We start from the raw sequence: 14,032 nt of genomic DNA on the forward strand, positions 1-14,032 counted from the left end.
ATTGTGAAGGGGAGCATGTTTTCCATACACGTATGCAGCTGCAGCCATTTTACATTACTTAAATGAATACTGTATCCCTCTTGAAACTGAAATATTAATGTGCTCCCATCCTTACCCACCCTCCAAAAATACCCCTCTGAATTTCTATCCTGCTCTGTGCCATAGAAACCACTGGGTAAGGGAGACTGTGTTAATAGAGTGGGGAGACATTGATAGTTGTAATTTCAATCAAAATCAAGTAGCAGAAACAAGATCAAATCAGGTGCTTGAATTGACCTGTCACTTCTCTTGAATTACAACGAGCAGTTCAATAACCCGATGAACCAGTTAGGGAAATGTGGGTGAATGTGCATGGATTAACATCATTGGACTTTATAGCTGGTATTGCTGATGCTGGTTTTAAACTAGTACAGTTTCCAAACATATACTTTGATTTAAAGTGAGACAAATATGCATATGATTACCTATGCATTTTTATCACCAATATGAAGTTGATATTATTTAAGAATTTTATTTTAGCCAGGATATTGAGATGAAAAATTCTTTACTGGAAATCTACTCGAATAAGAGTATATTTCATCCATTAAATATAAAGGAGAAATGTAGTAGAAGATTTTGTATACTTTTTATGCAAAATATAATAGATACTATATTATGAAAGGTTTGTGATAGCATTCATTCGAACATTTTGAGCCCTAAGAGTTATACACAGAATGTAAAATCATTAACAAGATAATTCCATGGCTTTAAGGAAGTGCTACCTAATAAGAGCATGTAGGTGCACACCAAAAGTATAATTTAAAAGATGATGGAATAACTTCAAAATGCCATGGGGACAGATTAAAGAAGGAACTTGGTTTTCAGGTCTAACTTCTCAAGGAATATAAAAGTGAAACTGAGCAGTGATGGAGTCTGCTCAGCTGGAAATAAGGAACTGGGATGTTAAAAGCATTTTCAGCAGAGACATTAGTGTAAGGAAAGGCTGAAATGTATATGTTTACCAAACAGAGAGTAGATGACTGGGGCATGGTGTCTCCTAGTGAGGTGTGGAGTGGTAGATTGGATTATGAGCTGATAATTGTTGATGTTTGGTGATAGATGCATGAGGGCTTATTAGATAATCCTTTTGACTTTTAAAAATTTTAACATTGAAAACATACACACACACGCTCAAGGGAACCAGGGAACGAGATTTGGGTGTTGTCTGTGTTTAGCTGCTGCACAATTACTACAGTGACACATGTCAGTAGTAGGCTCAGACTGAGAGACAAATCAGACACAAATACTTCATTGGTAAAACAAACTACATTTACACATAACAAAAGTACAGAAGTGCATTCAAGAAATCGTCACATTAGCACATTGTGGCAGATGATATTCCTGAGTGAGAAAGGTCACACCAGACCTCCCGAAATCTCAACTCTCCCTGGCTTCTTTGCCCAGACTTATGTAGGCAGGTCTGGATGTGTGCTGGAGCCCAAGCCCATGTAATCGGAATCAGGTGCAGCTTATCAAGATTGCTGGACTCTAAAACGCAATGTGACAACAGAGTTCAGTAGGGTATAATTGGTCAGGAATGAAATTCTCATTGATGACCCTCAGCATTTCCAGGTCAACCTTGTCCAAGACCAAGACAAAGGTGGGTCCAGGAACTTACCTGATCGTATTGTTTAAGAACTAGGAGAAATCGAGTAATGATCTTACATGGATATTCTAGGAGTCTTGCTAACATGTAATTATACTATCTACAGGGCATGGATCTGATATAAACAGTATAGAACCAGGTACAGTTACACAATCAGAGAGGTTAGAAGATACCAAAGACCGTGGAAAACTTCACCTTTAGAATGGTTTTAATGTAACCTGTGAAAATAAGAGGCAATTTCAATTAATGTGTGTTTTATTAACTGAACCTGTTTGACATCTTTTGGACATCATTTTGAACTTCATTGGTGAGCATGTATAACCCTCTAAATTCTGATTATGAGCTAAATCATCTTTGATGAAAATATTTCAGAGTACAATTGAACTCTTGGTTCCATAATCTTTTAGGACACAAATATGAGATAGCAACTTTTTGAACTGCAGTGTTATAACAACTCTATCAACAGTTGTAATAGTAGACTTTGAAAATCTTTAGTAAAATGTGCCAAATTTCAATGTCCTAAAGCATAGCATTCCTGCAACTTATCAAGCACTGTTGATTCATGTACTAGAATTACAGTAACCTCCAAGGAATTCTGAAAAATAATCATATAAGTGAAAGAATTATTATGAGTTTCAAAGTCTGTACTCAAGTCCAACTTGGTGCTGCACATAAAATTAATCTTTGGATCTTTGTAGAATTCCTCTGGGTAATAGTCCATGTTGTAAAATCAAACATAATAATGAATAGACACTTTTTACTCTGAAGAAGTCCAGGAAATAAAATTTCTCTGCACAACTGGGCAGATGTGTTATGGAGGGTTTTATCGTCTTCTTAAGCATGAAAAATTGTCCACTACATGATGTTGGACTAAAAAGATTAATATCCTGATCCACTATACAAATCTTGATATAAAGCTCAAGGATATTACATTTTTATTTTTTTCCAAATTGGAAATGATTTCAATAGTTAAACAGCCTTGACTTTTCCAAGTATGATATCAATTAAGCAAGTGCTTAATATTACTACTATAACAACATTAAAATGTATATTTTATTTTCTTATTTTCATAAGCCTCTTATATGCTTTAAAATGCAAGGAGTATTGCGGCATGGTTCTGTAGTAAAAGACCTAAAGTGATACTAAATTATCCCATAATTATTCTGGATAAACCTATTCATCATACGTCTTAAAAGAAAACACACCATATATCTTTCCTAATACAACTAATATATAAATGTTAACAAAATTAGTTTCAAATATATTTTTTGCATTTTTCTATTTATATATGCTAAAATGCAGAGATATTGAAGAATGTTTCTGTAACAAAATATCTGATAATTCCATTTTGTAAAATTTGCAAAATGTGCAACATTTCTTTGAAAAGATTACTTGATAGAAAATGAACTGGTAGTTGGCTGTCTTCAGTAGATATGTCTCAGTTGATAAAGAATTTGGTTGCCATGATTTACATGTTTTGCTAAACTATTTTGCCAAACCATGAGATTTTTTTAGGAGGGAGAAGCTATCACAGACACAGAACATTGGAGCAGACCCCTCACCACCACTCCGCCATTGTCATCTGTTAGATCCTTTTTAAATTCTAATGAGTATGGTCTGTCTTGTGTACAAACACTAGCCTCTGCTATTTGATATGCACAGAAATTCAATCAGATGTTTAATTACATCTTAACATGAGTTCCAAACAGCTGGCTAATTCCCTTGTTCCTGATTAAAGAGATTACAAAAAATAAAATTTAACATGGCATTTACATACAACTCTGAAAGGAAACATTATTAATAAGTTTTAGGCATTTAAGAGATTCGAGACTTTTTTTTCTTCTTTTACTGGGAACAACAGTTTCTAAAACAATGAATCACTTTAACCAAATGGCAGGAAGTAGGACACAGTCCTCTGAAATGTTAGCAGTTTGAAAGGGCAGATCCGAGAGAACAGTCAGATAATACAGTGCATAGCCTTGCTATCATTGATATGCCAGGGTCAGTAATGTACGTTTTGGGTTGCAAGTGACCAATGCGAACATTTTAGAAGCATGGGGGCAGCTGCCTAAGTTGAGCATAACTGACACAACTTGATAATTTGTGGCATGCAATTTGGTGACAGTATCAATTATAATGTGCCCTACTTTTTTCATATAGACAAAATCTTTAGGACTTTTTAGCACTGTCAAATGAAATATTATTCTTTTTAAATCTCCTTGTAATGTTTTAGTAAAGTATATTTTCATTGCCTTAAACTTTTAACATCTTCAAAGTCAGGAATTCTTTGGAGAGTGAGCCAATAATTCTTGGTTATTATGTTACTTCTATCTTATGAATTGGACAGATACATTAAATCTTTATTAACTCTTTTAGACACAAAATTGTTAGCTATCTAAAGTCCAAAGGCTATCAAACACAGATATAAGAATGTTGCCTAAAATTATATAACGTGTGTAATCTCTCACTTCTATTCATGGATTGGTGACAGCATTCGTGGCACTTGCTCCATCAGAAACGTTCCATAAAACTGCAGTGCATGCTTCTGACACAAGACTAGACAAATAGACAAATAGGATATGGAACAGACTAGTATACTATATACATGTATATGCGTGTGCGGGTGTGATATAGGTGTGTGTTTGTGTATGTGTATACACACATATTAATTTGGAAAGCTCTCTGGGATATATATCTGAAGTGTGAAGAGCATTTAGAACAATCCTGAGAGAAAGAAAACTCTTGTCTATATAAGAAATGTTATTTTGTTGCGTGTATACATTTGTACAGTTATTTTGAAATATTTTGTAGCAGTTTAAAACATGCATGAAGTGTGTGTGTCTATGTGTGTGTACTGATGGATAGATCTCTGGGATATATTGTTAATGGGAAAAGCAAGGCAGAGAACCAGGGAATGATAGATATCATTTAATCTCAATATATTATAAAGTATCTGTACGTATATAAAAAACACATACAAATATAGAAAACTATGGGGATAAAAAAACACCCTCTGTTGATGATTTGGGCTGTTATAAGAGAATACCATAGACTTAGTGGTTTATAAACAGCAGAAATTTATTTCTCATAGTTCTGGAGGCTGAGAAGCCCAAGATCAAGGCTCTGGCAGATTTGGTGTCTGGTGAGAGCCCACTTCCTGGTTCAGAGATGGCCATCTTCTTACTGTGACTCTGGGTTCTCTTTTATAAGGTCTTTAATCCCATTTGTGAAGGCACCACCCTCATGACCTAATCACCTCCCAAAGGCCCCAAAGCCTAATACCATCACTTTAGGGGTTAGAATTTCAACATGAATTTAGGCGGGAAGCAGTCTACAGCATCCACAAATTGGTAAAAGGAGCAAGGTTGAGAGAGGAAATCAAGGGCTAAGGATCTGCTTCTCTGATCTCATGACTTTCCCTCATGGTCACAGATGACTGCCACAGCTCTAGTCATCACATCTTTACATGACAACATGCTTGTAAGGAACAACAAGGAGTAAATCTCCTGAATCTCTTTTATGACAGAAATATACATATATTTTTCTGAGACACCTCCAGCACAATTTTCCTAAAATTCCATTGATTAGGATTAGTGAGTTTACTGCAAAAAGAATGTAGGATAGCAAGCAACTGAAAATTTCAGTATCTATCATCCCAGACAAACTCTGGCACGAAGAAAGAAGGAATGAAGAATAATCATTGCATAGGCCACCAGCAGAGTCTGCCATATTTCATTCCTTTTGCGTACACATTGGGAGGAAGAAGTTCCACGTTTCCCTCTTTCCTCCATATGAAGTCGGGAGCTCACACTGACTTGTGTGTCCTAAATAGCAGTGGTACACGCACTTTTAGAGGAGGAACATCTGCAGCTTACTGTAAGAAATCTGACACCAAGCTCTACAACAGTACTTCGTGTCGTGCTTCCCATAAAAATGTGCTCTGATTTGCTTAAACATTCCAATATTCTGAAAATGAGTATCAATTTGATTCCCATTGTATCCCTAAGAGTTTGGTTGTTGAAAGTGGATACTTCCGTAAATATTCTGAATGAGAATTGAAGATTTCTGGATAAATCTTCGCTTACTTTCTCTTAATTCTAGAAAATAGTGATGGACTTCTTAATGTAGTGGATTTGGGAGTTGGTCCTACCGAGGTGTTTTCCAGGAGAGATTGTGTAAAAGATGATTTATCTTAACATTAAACTAAGAAAAGCAAAACAAGCATTGCAATGGATCGTAAGAACCAAAAGGCAAATCGAGCGGAGAGCTGACTAAACCTGGATGTGAGAGGTGAGGCTGCATCGTTAGTATGCATCCTAAGGGAGTCTGATGCAGGGAGAATTAGAAGCCTCTGATAGTGGTTCAAGGGGAGGTCAGGTGAGTGCCTGCAGGATCAGATTCAAATTCTATTTGGAGACAGGAAATCTAGGAGGCTTAATTTTTAGAATAGCCTTAATAAATCTGTCAATAGATGGATGGGCTGCTTGATAAGGGAACAGCAGCCCCCAAGGCTGAGGACTGAACCTTGACTGTGATGTACTTTTAGTTCTTTTGAAAATTTATCCAAAAGAACAGCACTGGTATAAAAGGAAAGACTAAGATTTCTTACTTTGGAGAAGGCACCAAGAAGTCACATATATTCTTCCTTTCTTTAAAACAGTGTTATGGAGATTTTCAGACTCTTTAGGATGACATAATTTAACAATATACTTATTAAGACTTCGCTTAGCTGATATTAGCTGAGAAATGGAGCAATTTATACTAGATCCTTGAAATAATTCACCAGGGAGAAAACAAGGAAGGACATCTAGGAACTTACTGCAGCAAGCAGGCTAGACAGTGCCCGCTTTGGAAGATGCTAGAATTCCTATATGCTCTGCATAGAGATGTCTGTCATGAATCACTGCTATCACAAATTACCAAAAAATTAGTGGCTTAAAGCAACATAAGTATATTACCTTACAGTTCAGGTCAGGAATCCAGTGTGGCTCTCATTGGGCTGAAATCAAGGTATCGGCTGGGCTGTGTTTCTTCCTGGAGACTTTTGTAGAGGATCCATTTTCTTGATTTTCCATCTTCTAGAGGCCGCCCACATGCCCACATTTCATCTTCAGATTCAGCAATGGCTGTTTGAGTCTTTCTCCAGTTACATCACTGTCATTCCCTCTTCTGCTTCCCTCTTCCATATTTAAGGACCCTTGTAAGTGTTGGACTCACCCAGATGATCCAGGATAATCTGTCTGTTTTAAGGTCAACTGGAGAGCAACCTTCATTCCATCTGCTACCTTAACTTTTATTTTCCTTGTAGTATAACATATTTATAGATTTTAGGAATTAGAAGGTGGATGTCTTCCTGCCTACCACCATGGAAAAACTGCCAAAATATTAAAATATCTATTATGCATTGTTTTGGACCTTCAGTAGAAGATAGTAAATATAGCAAAGTGCTAATACTTAAACCACATTTCTGTATTTTAAAAGAGCTTGCAAATTGATTAGAGTATGTTGATTATCCCAGAGGCAAAATGTATTAAGCTAATATATACTGAGTCTACTGTATCTTCAGAATCATGTTATACACTTACTGAGAATTGACTCAGTCCTTATCCTCACCTTCTAGAGCCCACAAAACATCATACGTTTCCAGTTATCCACAGAAGTCCAATACAAAAAGGGTAGTAATAATATTACCACCATAAGGAAAGTTAAATATTTACTAGTAATTTGATATCATTTCAACTATTGACTTACTATAAGATAAACCTTTTAAAGCAAAAAAAATTAAATAATCTTTTCTCACCAAGTCATCATATTGAATTAGGAATTATGTGGAAAGCAAAATAATTATAACATTCATTTTTAGAAAATAATTTGAAAAGCAAGTGAGAAGGAACCACTAGGTTCCACATAATTAATGATGAAATGGATGACATAGAAAATGTTTTAAATGTTCACAAGGATAAATCATCATTGTAGTTCCCCAAAAAGATTTAAATTGTAGAGTCCATATTTTATTTCCTTCCCTTTCCTTTTCTGTACCCTCCTCAATATTGCAATGCCCCTTCCATGACCCACACCTACCCAGGCACTAGGAACATTCTGCTGCAAGAAATCTTCCTCCTTAATTATGTTTAAAAGACCCCAATTCTTCTCCAAAGTGCTTAAGATATATTTTTAAAAGCAGCCCAATTAATTTAACTATTACAGAGGCTGGCTAAGTGATAGTCCCCTAAACATAATTCAATGTAAAAGGATTAATCTAAATGAAACCATAAAGGACAGAATTTCTAACAATGTAGGATAATGGCATGAAATGGTTCCAGAGGGAGGGAAACATTTTGAGGCTGGCCTGGTTGAGAGCCAGCCCTTTTCTCAGCTGTTCCTCATTTTTGCTTCCTTGTTTCCTGTATCTCTGAACCCATCGATTCTTTGAAAGGTCCAAGTTTTTTTGACGGTAGCAGCAGGCATTCCAGTAGCTCAGGATTCAGAGAGCTGCCCTTGTCTGTGAATATGTTTGTGTGATATAGGAGAAAATGTCAGTGGTTTAAATATGTATTGCCTGATGGTCTTCTCTCTTTACCAGTTCTATAGTTTGAGAAATTCTCAATTCCGATTGACTTTTTTATTTTAATAATACAGTCACTGCTGACCGATTTAGCCAAATTTTCAACTCATTTTTCCAGGTACTTGCTAAGCAGTTCTACTTTTATGTCTTTGCATTTCATAATACACCTATGATTGAACTTATCTTTCTTCTTTATTTGGAAAACTATAAGGAGCATAAAGCTTTGGAATCAGCTTGTTTGTTAACGGTTAACTAGATGTTAGTTCCTTTTCCTGTTGGTTCTGATCTCTTTCGGTTATGCTGTCTTCCTCATTCCTACTGCCAGACCATAACCACCATCACCTCACACTGGATTATTAGTCTCCTGTCAGTCTCTGCTTCGTCTGATTTGTGCTGTCCAAACCAAGAATCCCTGAAAAAGTCTCATTGCCTTCATGACAAAGTCAAGTTAGATCGCTCAAACTCCTTTCCAGAGTCACCAGCATCTCCTTACCTTAGCTTCTGTCAGACCGTCTATGCACGACCGTCCACCTTGACTAAAGTTCACTGCCAAGCAGACATTTTTGTTTGTTTGTTTTTTTAAAGATTGGCACCTGAGCTAACATCTGTTGCCAATCTTCTTTTATTATGTTTCTTCTTCTTCTTCTCCCCAAAGCCTCCCAGGATGTAGTTGTATGTTCTATTGTAGGTCCTTCTGGCTCTGCTATGTAGGCTGCCGCCTCAGCCTGGCTTGATGAGCACCGCTAGATCCAAGGCCAGGAACTGGTGAAACCCTGGGCCGCCGAAGCAGAGTGAGCAAACTTAACCACTCAGCCATGGGGCCGTCCCCCAATCAGACATCTTGATATTTCAGAACATATCTTAGGTCCTATCTCCAGCATATCATATTCTCAAGTTCTAGTACTCTCTATTCCTTGTCAGTTCTCTTGTTTCTATTGTCTATACAATTTATCTGATAAAAATTCAGATCTTCATAGTGATAACCTTTGATTTATGCTTTCAGATTCATACTATGATTAATGTTTCATGCTTGGGATTTGATTTTCCTAGTTCAATGTGTCATCTTTAAAGCAAATACCATGTTTAATATAATGTGTTGACATATTGAATAAATGAGTGTCCAATTCTGCCAGGCTATTGAACTAGGAACTTGGACTATAAATTCCTGTAGACAACACAAAACAGAGGTCAAGGCTCAATTTGTTATATTTCCCAAAGTTTCCAGTATAGTACCCTAAAATTCATGTTGTGTGTATATGTTTAAATATTAAGACAGAAAAAGATTTACATTATTTCAATTTAATTATTATAATTTTATGTGCCACGCATTTACATAGCTGTTAGATGATATCTCATTCAAGATATATATTGATAACTACTGGTTCCTGTTCTTAAGGAGTTTCAACCTATGGGAAAATGGTACCTAATCAACAGATCATACAAATTGAAGTCAAATTGGAGTATGATAAATACTATGAAGAAGAGTGGCTTAGTCATTCAGGCTGCTATCACAAAAATACCATAGACTGGATGGCTTAAACAACAAACATTTCTTTCTCGTAGTTCTAAAGGCTAAAGAGAAGTCGAAGATCAAGTCGCCAGCAGATTTGCTGTCTGATGAGGACCCACATTCTGGTTCATAGACGGTTGTCTTCTTGCTGCATCTTCATGTGCAGAAAGAGCTAGAGAGCTCTCTGAGGTCTCTTTTATGAGGGCACTAATCCCATCCATGAGGGCTACACCCTTAGGACCTGATTGTCTCTCAAAGGCCCCACCTCCTAATACCAACACATTTCAGGTTAGAGATTCAAAATATGAAGTTTGGAGGAACACAAACATTCAGTCCATTGCAGAACACGTCTACTGACATGCAAGTGGAAAACAAAAGACACCAACCAAGTTGGAGAGGTCATGGAAGAGTTTCCGAGAGAAATGAAGTCTGACTTGATGAATGAAAAAGTTTGAGTAAGTGCTGGGGTAGAGTTTCCAGGCAAGGACATAGCACAGATAACATTTAGCTGGAGGAAGAATGATGCATTTAAGGAGGTGAAAGTTGGCTGGTGTGGCTGAGCACAGAGTGAGGGGCTGTGTCCCGCAAAATGAGGCTAGAGATTATATGAGGACATGGCATGCAAAATCAGGTAATTCACGTGAAGACTTCTGTCTTTATTCTAAGAAAAATTAAAATTCATGGGAGGATGTGTGTGTGTGTGTGGTTGCAAGATGTGATTGTGAGTTAAACATTTGCTATTTAAGAATATCATTCTGACTGCTCAATACGGGGCTGGAGTAGAGGCCAAGTCATTGGGAAGCCATAGCCATGGATAGGTTTGAAAGATGCTTAGGAGGCAAAATTGACCAAATTTGGTTGCGGTTAGATATGGGTGTGACAAAGAAGGAAATATTAGGATGACTTGAAGATTTCTACCTGTGTTATGGATAAATAGTGATGCCGTTCTTTCAGTGTACATTTTGACAGAAGATCATAAGTTTGGTTTTGGGTATTCTTGAGTTCAGAATGTCAAATCCAATTAGCAATGTCAAACATGCAAATGGGAAATATGTCTCTTTGGAACTCAGAAGAGAGTCGTTTGCTGATGATATATATTTGAGGGTCATTGATTGTAGGTAGAATCTCATCCCATTTCTTTTGTTGCAGTAGAGCCAGGGAGAAAGTATTAAAAAAGAAGAAAAAATATCAGTGCTGTGAGTGTTTTGGTGATCATAAAATGTAATATAAAGTACTTTTGTTTTAGGGGGCTGGCCCCATGGCATAGTGGTTAAGTTGTGCATGCTGTGCTTCGGTCACCCAGATTCATGGGCTCTGATCCTAGGCAGAGACTTACACCACTCATCAACCATGCTGTGGCAGCAACCCACATACAAAAAAGAAGAAGATTGGCATAGATGTTACCTCTGGGCTAATCTTCCTCAAGAAAAAAGAAAAAAGAAAAAGATTGGCAGCAGATGTTAGCTCAGGAGTGAATCTTCCTCACAAAAAAAAAAAAAACAAAAAAACAATGTAATGTTTTAGAAAAAAGTTTACAATTAAGAATCAGAAAATATGTTATTTTTAAAGCAATTTTTTGTATCATTATGTTACTTTATACTATCATGTTAAAGCAAATTATAGTGTGGGAGTTTTACCTTTCTATTAACAAAGATACATCTTCTGTTAGGTTGGTAAGGAAGGGAGAATTCTCCAAGTATCCATCTCGTGTCCTTATCTGTTATACCTTAAAATGATCAGCAATTACATTTTCTGTATGAATGTAAAGAAACACGTACATCATGAATCTATTTGTTAAACTTTATGAGGATATTTTCATACATTTATTTATTACATTACAATCAAATAATATATTTCACTATGTTGTTCAATTAACTCATTTGATCCAATATTTAATTTCCCTTAAATCCTACCCAAATCTTTTAATTCTTTCATTTTAAATAGCATCCCTAATAAGAAATGACCTTTCTTAAACCATCTTTAGGCAAGACATTATTAAATTTAAGAAGTATACTTGCTGCTGTAAGTGAAATATAAATACAGGCCATAGAATATTAATTAAACAGTAAATAAAAGTCCTACAAAGCATCGTCTGAAAGCCAACAAAATTGGTATGAAATTGACTTTACTATCACTGAGTTCAAGCATGTGCTACAGAAGTAAGTTTATGCATTTAATTGTGAATAAAGGAGGCATTATGTGTCTATAAATACATAAAGTATAAAGAAGGCTTATCATAAATTGTTTTCAAAAATGTAATATTCCAGAAAGATAGTTGAGTTGTTTCTTCTTTATGATGTCAAAATATTTCCCTACATATCTGTGGTTGGGGCATTCAACTATATCACTGATTATATTTCCAAAAGGCATTGAATTATATCAGGAAAAATGTGAGGCTTTTTGCTTTTAACTGATTTTTAAATTACATGGTTATGAATGAGCATCGTTTTAAGCCTTGATATTTGGTCTATGAAGCTGTGTAGGAGCAGGAGCCTCTTTTATTTCAGCAGACAATAACTGTTGCAGTGATTCAAATATTGCATGGGGACGAGTAAATACTAATCTCTGGGTCTCAGATTCCCATTTAAAACATGAAAGATTCTCAGTGCTGAGACTGAAGGATTTAGCTGCTTTATTGTAATAACCAAGGCAGTCTCAATGTTTGAATGTGCAATATTTTGATAAAATCACATCTATTTGTGTATGCATATTTATTTTGCTATCTAGCTAAGGTATTCCAAATAGTGGAAAATGGAGATGAAGCAAATACAATGGTGTTTTATATTGCCAGAACATGGATAACGTGGATTAATATATTTTCATCTGAATTTATTTAACACAAATCTCATTACAATGTTATGAAAACAAAAGGTTGTTTGATAACCCAGAAAGCATTTGCCACAAAGTAAATCAATGAAAACAAACAAAGCAAAAAGAAAAGAAAAAGACATATCAGGTCAATATGATCTCTGGTTACTAACAGGAAACAAATTAGCCTTGTGAATTTGCGTAATTGATTTGTTGCTATTTATTCATTTGTTTTAATATAAATGACAAAGTGCTTTCGTGTGTGTTTTATTAACCTTGTGTAAGACACAAATAATTGGACATACGTTCGTATGTTGTGATAGAAAGATCCATGTAGTCTACAGTCATCAATGAAGGACCTGTGAAACAGAATCTGAACTTTCACATTCGGAAAATTATTTTTATATTTTGGACAGTAAAATATCTTTTCAATTTGGTTTAGAGAGTCAGTAGTCACACATACCTTATTTTCTAACCATGTGTGGTGGAGCTCCATGATTTTACTCACACATAAGTGTGAATGTCTGCTGCATCTCCCAACCTGCCACTGGCTTTCCTTTTGTGTTTCAGCTGGATGCAGGGCGAGCCCGTAAATTCTCAACTCAGCAGCTATGTCACGACAGATTGAGGACAGCCTAGGAAAGTTAAACATGGCACACCCCTTCCCCCCCAAAAAACTTTACTTTGAAGTACCTGTCCCATAATTTTGTAACACACAACCATATTTCCTTTGAATTATTTTGCACATCTGCATCGTCTCTGAATGAGAAAAACTTTGATGCATGTGGAGGACTTCAGTTTGCTCCCCACTCTCCCTCTTGTCAAAAAACAATCCTAGGGACAGAGAAGATAGTGGATTTTCATTTCCATTCCCTGCTTTACATTGTCCTTTCTTCTTGACTCCAGCTAAGAGTGGATGAGTTTCTTCTCTTTAAACTAGGTAGATTATTCTGAAGTGATTTTCCAGGTTTATCTCCTTATCTACTGAAGAAGAAGATAAAAGAATGTAACAAGTCCTCTCACCAAAAATCAAAGATGGTTTTCAAGATTATTTTCCTGTTGTGAGGTAGAGTACCACCCTCTCCTGTTCTAGAATAAGTTTCATGGGTCTATTTTGGAGGCAAGAATTTGCAACAAACACAATGGAATAGGAGAAATCAAACAGCATCAACCCACTTATGCATGACATAATAATACCCTGTATTTTTTTTTTTTTTTGAGGAAGATTAGACCTGGGCTAACATCTGCCACCAATCCTCCTCTTTTTGCTGAGGAAGACTGGCCCTGAGCTAACATCCATGCCCATCTTCCTCTACTTTATATGTGGGATGGCTGCCACAGCATGGCTTGACAAGCAATGCGTAGGTCCGCACCCAGGATCCAAACAGCGAACCCTGGGCAGCCGAAGCAGAATGAGCAAACTTAACTGCTTTGCCATGGGGCTGGCCCCAATAGTGCCCTGTTTTATTTGTTTGTTTGTTTGTTGCTTTTGGCATGAGGCAGG

The sequence above is a fragment of the Equus quagga genome, chromosome 21, assembly GCF_021613505.1.
Source record: "Equus quagga isolate Etosha38 chromosome 21, UCLA_HA_Equagga_1.0, whole genome shotgun sequence".
NCBI lineage: Eukaryota > Metazoa > Chordata > Mammalia > Perissodactyla > Equidae > Equus > Equus quagga.